General features: G+C 40.6%; 1 long non-coding RNA gene across 1 annotated transcript; it reads right to left on the bottom strand.

Annotated features, from left to right (window-relative positions):
- Positions 1–8,217: 8,217 nt before the first annotated feature.
- On the bottom strand, positions 8,218–10,713 carry LOC310867876. Its single transcript, XR_014570035.1, has 5 exons — positions 10,663–10,713; positions 10,160–10,354; positions 9,345–9,389; positions 9,023–9,261; positions 8,218–8,266 (listed from the first exon to the last, which is right to left on the bottom strand). It is a non-coding gene; the product is annotated as an uncharacterized lncRNA (long non-coding RNA).
- Positions 10,714–12,088: the final 1,375 nt, after the last annotated feature.

The following is a 12,088-nucleotide window of genomic DNA, read 5'->3' as shown; positions in this document are numbered from 1 at the left end:
TCTGACCTGAGATCAGATTCTAAAAATGTCTGTTTGAAAATGACAGTTTTCTGAAAAAGCTATGTTTCTGTCAGTCGTTCTTCGATTTAAAAATAAATAGCAGATCTACAAGCTCATATGAGCTATGAGCTTGTAGATCTGCTATTTTTCAATAGCTAAAGCATAACATAATGCTAACACCAAAATGGGTTAAATGTGTGGGGAAATGGAGAAATCACGTGTCAGTCAGTGGCTAATATGCCAATGCATTATGAAGTCCATGCCTCTCTGGGGCTAATATTAAAACATCTATTTTATAATTTTTCTTTACATTGATTTAAGTTATATTCTTTTTTAAGTAGGCCTATTGTCTGTATTATTTGTTTGTTTTACAGACTTGCGGGTGGCCTACAGTATTATATATAGCCTACGATTGAAGAATCCTCTCCATTATGCTGCTATTGCACATATAAAAATAAAACCTCTCTCTTGGATAAAAAATAGGAATAAAAAGGGAATTGATTAATGGGTCAAAGGAGTCCACTTTCTTATCAACTAACGATTAAACAGTTTTGATTTAAGAAATAATTAGCAAACCTAATAATGCGTTTGCTGAGTTTTTTTTCGGGGAATAAAAAAATAAATAAAACGAGAAAAGCCGACGCAGAAAAGAAGTCGGAAAAAGAACAGTCAGTTTATGTGGTACAGTAATTACCTAATGACAGTCAACAGGTGTGACGTTTTCGCACACCTTTAAAATTGACACACACACTGGTGTGGGCGGTTTGGGGATGGGCGGGGCGTTGTCGGGGATGGGCACGTTCTCCAGGTCCAGGAGGCGGAGCTTGATCTCCAGCTCACTGCGCATCGACTCGCTGCTCATGTCGCGCCCCAGGAGCACGCTCAGACCGTCCGTCCACAGGCAGAACTACAAACACAGAACAGGAGAACTACAACAACCACAGAGCAACAACATGGAGCACGCTCAGACCGTCCGTCCACAGGCAGAACTACAAACACAGAACAACAGGAGAACTACAACAACCACAGAGCAACAACATGGAGCACGCTCAGACCGTCCGTCCACAGGCAGAACTACAAACGCAGAACAACAGAGAACTACAGCAATCATCTACTGTTCACATGTTAAACCACCAGGGGGCAGTGATGTGTCATATTCAGAGCTGTCTCATTATGGAATAATAATGCTTCATTTCCAATAATGCTCATTTGCAGTTAGCCGGCCCAACCTCCCTATCTCATTTTAACTGTTCGTCGACTACCTTTTTCCACTGACGAAAATTACATAGAAAATAAATGAAAACTAAGCTATGGTGACTAAAACGGACTAAAACTAAGACTAAATATACTGATGATTTCGTCAACAAATACAAACTAGACTAAAATGTTAGGAAGGGACTAGTGGACAAGAGATCCAGTTCGAGTCATTTTACACATGCATGCTGAAAATAGCCGATCTACAAGTCCACAACGTGTCACGACTCACGACACGTTGTGAGCTTGTGAGCAAGTGAAAAAGAAACGTCCGTCATTACGACGGCATCAAGGCCCGCCAAAATAAATTTTAGTCGACTAAATCAACTGTAGATTTAGTCGACTAAAACTAGACTAACACTAAAACACTCCAGGTGTCTAAAATGTGACTAAAACTGAAGGGAAACGACTATGACTGCCCCCAAAAACAACACTGGACCCAGCTGGACTCACGTCTGTTCTGGATGAGGCGATGAAGTTGAGGCTGTATTCCTCCACGTCGTACATGATGCTGAACGCTGAATCCAGCACTTCCTACAGAGGACACACACACACACACACACACACACACACACACATACACACACACTTAGGACTGAGACCAGATTCAGATTCTACCCCAGAAGCAAAGATTTGTGTTTAAAACTCGCTCTGAAAAAATAAATATTCAAAGATTCGCACCACATTTTCAAGGCTCGTAGCTTGTAGATCTACTATTTTTCAATAGCTAAAAGTATAACATAATCCTTAAAACACCACTGAATGGGTTAAGGCTAGGCTACAGCCACTAACTACAATGAATTACAGCACACTTTTTATTTCGTACATTTCGTATGATATAATATATGATACGCTGCGTACTACTGGACAATGGCAAATCATTGACCATGTTCATAGTTTACAATGGTGGCCATTTTGCCATCACACTGTAGGGTACCGGTACAACTGCTTTCTGTTGTTACAAACTGGAGCTCTGGGTGGGTGTCAGTCAGTAAGTGCCATTTTGACAGCAAATCTGATATCGTTTTAGTCTTAGTCTTTAGATTACATTTGATTTAGTTTTAGCCATCTAAAATGCTTTAGTTTTAGTTGATTAACGGTCATATGACTTTATATAATGCGTTGTCGGAGCACGACACTGTGTGCAACCAAGCATAACATTTTACTTGTCTTAGTTCTACTAGTTTTAACGTTTTAGTCTAGCTTAAATTTGTTGACAATATATTTAGCCATAGTTTAGGTCATCATAGCATAGAGAAGTGTGGAAGGAGAAGTGTGCTCACCTTGGTCTGTTTGCCTTTGCTCTCCTTCATGTGAGGACAGTCTTTACCCCGTTAACAAGGCCTTGATGTCTGCCACGGGAACTGAGAGGAGATAGGAAGGAAAGAAAGAAAGAAAATGAATGGCAATTAGAGAGAGGAAGAGTACAGAAAGTACAGCAGTCGTCAGGGTCAAATTGTAGACCCGTCGAGACCCGTACGACATGGATTTCAAAAGCAATTCTCCTGAACGCTGCCTTCCGGCATGGCATGGAAAGGAGTGCCATTTGCATTTCTTTCACCAGATGATAAAAGACTTCATCATTCACTAAACTCACCCCACACGGGCGGCAGTTTTTTTTTACTGACATAGTGGACTACTAGTGAATCAAACTAGTGTTTACTTTTTGTCGAGTCTCGAACTGGCGCTAATCTTTTCAACAGTGAGAAAGCCTGGACAGATAGTGGCGCTGGCTGATGATGACGTATCAGCAACAACGTGGATACGTAATAGATTAGAGCAGTGGTAACCAACCTTTTCAAGCCCACGAGCCCATTTTATTCCCAATTGTAAGCCAAGATCTACCACTAAAACGTGTTAGAAAAAACACTTGTTTTTTTGCTATTTCTGACAGGCTCAATGCATGTGCACACATCCACACAAAGACTAAAGCTTAAATTAGAATAAAAAAAACTTATAGTAAGTTATATTATCAATGTCAAATAATATTAAGAAATAAAAAATATTAGGACAAAAATACAAATAAACTTCTTTGTTGAGTTTTTTTTTAAATAAAACAAAATGCAAAGGACATGAATTGCTTTTACAGCACAATATTTTGTTTCTCATTTCAATGAATATTCACATTGGCAGATGTTCAAATGACATAGGCATAATGACCATATATATTTGCACAGATATGGTGACATACTCTCAGGGTCAGCCCACCTTTAATGAGACTGCTGTGACTGCACTTTATCTGCAAGCGTTTTGAAATCTGGTTCATATTTAGTGATTGCCAGTCTGAGGGTGTCATTAAGATGTGAGTCAGTCATACGAGTTCATGATAGCGTCCCCGACACGTTGAATACTAAACTTATTTGTAAAGTTCGAACGCCAACTTTTAACCAAACATGGGAGAAACACTGTGCACGGCTGCACGCACAAATAAAGAGTGCACTCGCACACGCACATGACGGATTATTATCGATCAAAACAATCCTTAGCGTCACTTACAAAAGCATGTGTTGCACAGCATGAATGATAAGTAATCACCGACCTGGCTGGATAAATATCAGTGGTCCATATCCATTGTGTGACCTGCTTAACGAGCAACGGTAGGCAGCCGAGTAAGTTAACAGCTTAGTAAATTAATAGTCTACTGTAGCTGTGTGTCAGATGTTCTGTCTGAAGTAGTCAAAGCCAAGGAGAATGTTACAATTTAATTCACAATCGAGCATCTTGCCCTGCATCGAATATCCCATGATAGAACAGCAGGATTTTGATGAATTGAACAATGTGGACCCTGTTGTAAACAAGTGTAATGCTTAATTGGGTCGTCCACTCACAGTTAACAGTCTTTGTATTGAGTTTGTGCTTAAAATGTACTGTAAATTCTACAAACTGTTAATAAATATTTCAATCAATCAATCAAAGGATAAAAACGGATAGTCTGTCTATCATCCATGCATCCATGAGCTAAGCGTCAAGCCCTGTCTAGGACCCACTTCCTTCAAAACTGTGGCTTTCTTGTTCAATAGTTAGAATCTTCAACTCTCACTGTGTTTGATCTGTCATGTTTTGACAGCGGCACTAAACATTTTGACACTTTGTCATAGTGATATTTATCCAGCCAGGTCGGTGATTACTTATCATTCATGCTGTGCAACACATGCTTTTGTAAGCGACGCTAAGGATTGTTTTGATCGATAATAATCCGTCATGTGCGTGCGCGAGTGCCGAGTGCACTCTTTATTTGTGCGTGCAGCCGTGCACAGTGTTTCTCCCACGTTTGGTTAAAAGTTGGCGTTCGAACTTTACAAATAAGTTCAGTATTCAACGTGTCGGGGACGCTATCATGCTGCGTTCACTCTGACGCTCTGTGTGCCTGCGAGGGAACAACAGACACACAGGACACAGCACATGAGCACAGAGTGCTAAAAGGGGGAGGGCCGAGGGCGGTGCGGTGGAAGCAAGGGGAACAGATCTTCAAGCTAAAATGCATCGAGCCTCTACACGTTGTTAGCTTGTAGATCTGCTCTTTTTTTGCGAACGACATTCTGCTGTGTATTGGCAGTGATGGCTGGCTGCCCGTCAGTCTGACACTTCGGGATCGACTTGAAAGGTTCCCGTGAGCTACTGGTAGCTCGCGAACCCCTGGTTGGTTACCCCTGGATTAGAGAGTATGCACATGCATGATTTTCCCATCAGGACACACCCCCTCATCTAGAACCGTCCTGCTGTTTCTAAATGTCACATAATGCAGGAGGCAGCGAAATGTTGTGTTACTGAAAACAAGCACTTCCAAACTCTGACACTTAATAAATAATCAAATGCAGGGCATTTCTTGACAGAAAGTAGCTCGTAATGTTTCTATGGTGGATTTTTATGAAACAAAAACTTTGCAGATCAATGCAATCAGACAGGACTTTTCTGTTTGGATAAATGGGCTGTCAAGACCAGAAAGTAGTTTTTTGCCACTCAGTGGGCGTTCCCGCATAACTTCCAGGTGCGATGATGTCATGCGTATACCCTCTATATGCGACGTTATGAAATATGAGACAAACAGGAGGCTGGCTAGACCGAGTAGCGAAGTGACGAGACAAATCACAGAAGAACGCAGGCGATCAGGCTGGAACCCAGGCTAGGAGTAAAACAGTATAAACTAGAACTGCACTCTGTCGAGTGCATACTTGCTTGTTGCACACTAGTAGGCCATAAATGGCCAACTAGTGCGCAAGCAGAGAGCGCAAGTACTTTCGACTGCTGTAAATGTGGAATCTCAGTATCTCTGTGAAGGAACGTTTGAAATGTCTAATTATTAGGTGTATTTGCTACCTATCTACTTTATGCATGTAAACACCTAGTATTATTAAGTATGGTTCAAGTTTCTATCTATATAAGAAATACACTTTTATCAATTTAGAAATATTCTAGATCACTTTTTAGTTTTTCAAAGAAAAATAAATAATTGATATGTGATGAAAAAAAGGTATATAAACTGAATTAAAATATTTAATACAGTATAATTATTTTATTATTTATTGTAAATTGTCAATTGTTTGAAATGTATTTCATCTTGGACTATAGTGATATTAATACTAAATCATGATCAGAGTAATATGTGTCTCTAACTTCAATTTTTGTAATAATACTTTCACATTTGTTAAAATATACATGATCTAAAATACTTCCGTAATCTGTAGTTGGATTTGTATTTAATTGTTTAAAGCCTAATCTTGACATGAAGGTCTTTATACTTCTATCTTTCTCAGTATAATGGTCTTCATTGAAATCTCCTATTATCATAATTGCAGAAGTCGGAGATGATAGATACTTTACCATGTTTTCGAGAAATGTGTTAAAATTCGAAAGGTCTGTTTTAGGTGATCTGTACATAAGAATGATATATAGATCTTTATCTTTTACATGTATGCATACGTGTTCTACTCTTTCTAATATCCTGATTTCATTTTGAATTATTTCAATGGAAATATCTTCTTTTATAGCAAACATAACTCCCCCACCTATATCATATTCTCTGTCATTCCTGATTCCTCAGTGGTTCTTTAGGTCAGTGGTCCCCTCTGAAAGTATATATTTCTTCTCTTTCTAGAATAAAACTTTAACTTAGTTTTTGCATATATACTAACGTTAAGCTTTATGGTTAACTTTTTGACACTATCGTTACTTTTATACACCCCATCCCAGGCTAGTGTTCTAGTGAAATGGTTTCTCCTCATCCCAGGCTAGTGTTCTAGTGAAATGGTTTCTCCTCATCCCAGGCTAGTGTTCTAGTGAAATGGTACTCCTCATCCCAGGCTAGTGTTCTAGTGAAATGGTTTCTCCTCATCCCAGGCTAGTGTTCTAGTGAAATGGTACTCCTCATCCCAGGCTAGTGTTCTAGTGAAATGGTACTCCTCATCCCAGGCTAGTGTTCTAGTGAAATGGTACTCCTCATCCCAGGCTAGTGTTCTATAGTGAAATGGTACTCCTCATCCCAGGCTAGTGTTCTAGTGAAATGGTACTCCTCATCCCAGGCTAGTGTTCTATAGTGAAATGGTACTCCTCATCCCAGGCTAGTTTTCTATAGTGAAATGGTACTCCTCATCCCAGGCTAGTGTTCTAGTGAAATGGTTTCTCCTCATCCCAGGCTAGTGTTCTAGTGAAATGGTACTCCTCATCCCAGGCTAGTGTTCTAGTGAAATGGTACTCCTCATCCCAGGCTAGTGTTCTAGTGAAATGGTACTCCTCATCCCAGGCTAGTGTTCTATAGTGAAATGGTACTCCTCATCCCAGGCTAGTGTTCTATAGTGAAATGGTACTCCTCATCCCAGGCTAGTGTTCTAGTGAAATGGTACTCCTCATCCCAGGCTAGTGTTCTATAGTGAAATGGTACTCCTCATCCCAGGCTAGTGTTCTAGTGAAATGGTACTCCTCATCCCAGGCTAGTGTTCTATAGTGAAATGGTACTCCTCATCCCAGGCTAGTGTTCTATAGTGAAATGGTACTCCTCATCCCAGGCTAGTGTTCTAGTGAAATGGTTTCTCCTCATCCCAGGCTAGTGTTCTAGTGAAATGGTTTCTCCTCATCCCAGGCTAGTGTTCTAGTGAAATGGTACTCCTCATCCCAGGCTAGTGTTCTAGTGAAATGGTTTCTCCTCATCCCAGGCTAGTGTTCTAGTGAAATGGTACTCCTCATCCCAGGCTAGTGTTCTAGTGAAATGGTACTCCTCATCCCAGGCTAGTGTTCTAGTGAAATGGTACTCCTCATCCCAGGCTAGTGTTCTATAGTGAAATGGTACTCCTCATCCCAGGCTAGTGTTCTAGTGAAATGGTACTCCTCATCCCAGGCTAGTGTTCTATAGTGAAATGGTACTCCTCATCCCAGGCTAGTGTTCTATAGTGAAATGGTACTCCTCATCCCAGGCTAGTGTTCTAGTGAAATGGTTTCTCCTCATCCCAGGCTAGTGTTCTAGTGAAATGGTACTCCTCATCCCAGGCTAGTGTTCTAGTGAAATGGTACTCCTCATCCCAGGCTAGTGTTCTAGTGAAATGGTACTCCTCATCCCAGGCTAGTGTTCTATAGTGAAATGGTACTCCTCATCCCAGGCTAGTGTTCTATAGTGAAATGGTACTCCTCATCCCAGGCTAGTGTTCTAGTGAAATGGTACTCCTCATCCCAGGCTAGTGCTCTATAGTGAAATGGTACTCCTCATCCCAGGCTAGTGTTCTAGTGAAATGGTACTCCTCATCCCAGGCTAGTGTTCTATAGTGAAATGGTACTCCTCATCCCAGGCTAGTGTTCTAGTGAAATGGTACAACCCCCCCCCCCCCCCCCCCCCCCAGGCTAGTGTTCTTGCCACTCACAGAACGGGCGGGGCGAGGGTCTCCTCCTGGTGGAGGCGCTCCGTCTGCCGCAGCTTAAGGATCTCGCTGTAGTTCAGAGCGTTCACCTTGTTCTTGAAGAGCTCCAGAGAGGTGGGCTTACTGGACAGGGTCCTGGTGATCTGCTCACGCACCACCTGCATCACCTGATGGAGCACGCACGCACGCGCACACACACACACACACACGTTAGATCAGGAATGGAAAATACTGTAATCACTAATCAGTGTTGCCATGTCTGTGCTTATTATAAGCAATGTTGGGCTTGTTCTTTTCTATAGTTACTAAACAAGTATAGTTGCCTATTTGGGCTTGCCGTTTAATGTTGCTACATTTATAGCAACAACTAATGAGACACAGAGGTACAGTAGCTCTCTCATGAGAGAAGTAAGCCAACCCACCTCCGAACACAACCCAAATACAAGCCAACTTTTGCGAGATAAATAAGTCAAATCTCCCCTCGAAAAACCAGCCAAAACAAGCACAAAAATATATAAAAAAGATTTGATGCATTTATCATTATAAATACTATGTACTGTATGTCTAATAATGATAAATGTTTTGGTCATTTATTACATTATTACACACATACTTTAGCCAGGGCTTAATAAGTAGATCCAGACCGATTCTGTCACTCAATTTCACACTATTCCCCAAACCTCACAAACCCTTCTGTCCCAATTGGTCATGTCTGTGTAAACAGTATATTTGAACAATTTCAAAACCTTTCATAATTAGCAGATCTACAAGCTCTGACAAATTTTGAGTTTGTAGACTAGAATTGTACTCGAGTAGCTATAGGGCTAAAAACATATTTTCCCCTTGAGGAAAAATGAGCAAGACCGCACTGAAATTATCCACATTTGATAAATGAATGCAGTTCAGTCTGTCAAATAATTTACCATCTTTTGACGGACTGATTGATCCATCAGTAACGATTCTGCCTCATTGAAGTCGTGTTCACTGGCAATTGGCAGCTGGAAGGGGAGCATAAAATGTGTGTTGGCTGGTCCCCGGGTACCACCCGGTGTCACGTTGCCCTCAGCCAACTCCTTCTTGATGAACTGCACATCCCTGGACAGATCCTTTACCACCACAAGTACTTCAGCAAGCATTGAAGTCATCTTCTGGATGGCAAGATCTTCAGAAGAAAATTGAAAATCATGAATTGAAAATAACCTGCAAATGACACATTAGGAATTACACTATGTCCAATAGACTTGCCTTTCATAAGCTGCCCGTCACCGCCGGCCATCTGTGTGGTTCCATCTGTAAAACACAAACATTCATGCAACTTAAAAATCACTGCACACATTTGGAAAGGTTAGACGTTTGTGTGCGTGTGTGTGACAGCAATTTATTTTTCTTTAGTAAACAGAAAAGGCATTTTCAGTATCCAATCAGGAGAGAACTCATACAGATGAATTGAATACACAGGACCACAATGGAAACAAGCTCTGAGGGCTTTTAAACATTGTATAACTGTACTCAATCAATCATAGAGGTGGACAAGAAGTGAACAATGAACAATCATTCGAAGAGATCCAACCTGTCACACATAGATTGGAAAATGTCTACAAATGTTACATGACAGTCTTGTTCACTTACCATTGCAACCGTGATCAGCCACCGACATTGGATCATACTGGTGGTAGAAGTCTAGAGGGAAAAAATGCAAAAAAAGATTACATTTGTATAAATGGATCACGTTACATTTCAGTAGTAAATTGGGTTCCTTAGTGAGGAATACAATGACATACCATGTTGTGCACGTCGTTGAAGACCAGGGGGTGTGTTGTACTCCCCTGAGCAGTATCCCGACATACCTGTAGAAACAAAATCAGTACGTTTCACTATAGCTTGACTGCATTGGATCAAACTGGTGGTAGTTTCCTCTAAAGAAGTCTAGAGGGGGAAACAAATGCTGTAACATTTACACAAAACATGACACTGACAGGGTGATTTAATTTGTATACCAATGGATCACATTACATTTTAGTAGTAAATTGGGTTCCTTAGTGAGGAATACAATGACATACCATTTTGTGCACGTCGTTGAAGACCAGGGGGTGTGTTGTACTCCCCTGAGCAGTATCCCGTCTTTTAGCCCAATAAGACATCTTAAGAGTGATGAGGAGCTGTAGTCAGTGTACATAAATTGTGTCCATTTACTTTGCTGCAACGGGCTGAGGAGTCTTCTTCAATGCTGCTAGTCTTGAAACTGTTATGTGATTCTGGAAGAAGAAAAAAAAGGGGGTCCTGATTAATGTGCTGCATTCCAATGTGAAACAAGCTGAAACATTGCATAATTGTACATTTGGATCAACATCAAGCTTGTTCATTATTATAATTTAATAGTATTGTTAATTATAAAATACCAGCATAACCAAACGTCTAACTATAACAGGACCAATGCAGTCTGACTGAGACTTCTCTATAAAACACACGTCCATACTTCAATGGAAGTTAAGCAAGAGAGGCCATTATTTCCTAATGCATTCTTAAAACTTTATCTTTAGCAGATCAAACAATGTACAATTACTTTTTTCTCCTGTCTATCCACGCCGTCTCCTCAACTACGGCTAAGAGCCGCAATTCTTCCTGTTTTGGTATGGGTCACCCGATATGGTCTGTTCGTTTTGAAGCAACGCCGGTTAGAAGAAGATAAAAACGTTTCAAAACACATCGAAATGTTAAATAATGTACTGGTTATAGGTCTGAGAACAGACACAGGAACCGTACGGTTCCACTTGTACACTCCCGAGTTAAATTAATAAGGACACGCCAACAGATATTAATTTATCTTAATGTTACGGCCCGTGTATCCGATTTGGATGAAATCAGATCAAAATGAAATGACGTCTTCCGTCGCTGTGGAAACGGCGTCTTCGGCGCAGATGTTCTAACGGCGACAGAATGCGTAGCTGTCCTCGCAAATGCCACTTTTTTTCTGTCACAATGCCAACACATACCAAATCCGTTATCCGATCCGATTCTTGGGCAGACGGACACTCACATTGCGATAGCCGCAGATCAGTATAAGCCTGGGAGCGAGGCTACTCAGGCTAGCCGTATGTTTTGTTGTTATTAAAACAGGAAGACAACCCCGTCTTCCTGTGACTGTCTATCTCCAACAATACTATAGCCTACCTACGTTTTAGAAATGCACCTATCACCATTGTTGGAGTAGCCTATAGTATGCAGCCCATGTAATGCGTAACAATAAACGCATCGATGAATGAATAAATTAATTAATTAATAAACGTTTGTTTCTGACGGGGTTCGAACTTTGTCCTCTGTTTGTCGGCATAAAGTTCCCCAGTCATGGAACATATGCCTACTACAGTGAGCCATTCTAGCCATGACATTTTGTAATCGTAATCAAATCATAGGTTATAAAAGCAGCCATCACAACTCAAAACGAACTGGGAACTAGATCAACTTGAAATCTCATTCAGATTCACACCGATTTCCAAAACTGTTTAATAAGCCAGCCTACAGATTTTTTTTTAACATCACCATCTCACCATCATCACCTATATAAGTTCACCTTATGGTAATTAATGTTATACAGGCCACATAGAAATAGTAAATATGATGCATGATAGGTTAAAATAACAATTTCTTTATAACATGACCTAAATATGCCCAAATTAAATGCCACATTACACTGACGTGACTTGGTCAGTCAATGTGCTCCAAATTATCAAAGCGAATGGTGCTAATGTTTCAGTTTCACACACAATATTCTGCCCATTTAAAGCGTCAAAATAAACGCATCAACGGATGACTGAATAAATTAATAATTGTCAACATCTCACAGGTTTCAAACTCCTCCCAATGTCAGCAGGAGCACACCAGTCTGAAGCATAGCCCAGTGTGCCATTATGTGCACTTCATCTCTGAACAGTAAATAACTCATAGAGTACAAACCCAGTTATCACAACTCAAAACAACAGACAACAGAA

This window comes from Protomyctophum parallelum (genome assembly GCF_964188405.1).
Source record: "Protomyctophum parallelum genome assembly, chromosome: 12".
Classification (NCBI taxonomy): Eukaryota; Metazoa; Chordata; class Actinopteri; order Myctophiformes; family Myctophidae; genus Protomyctophum; species Protomyctophum parallelum.
Note: the sequence above shows the minus strand (reverse complement) of the source record. Positions and strands in the feature narration are given on the sequence as shown.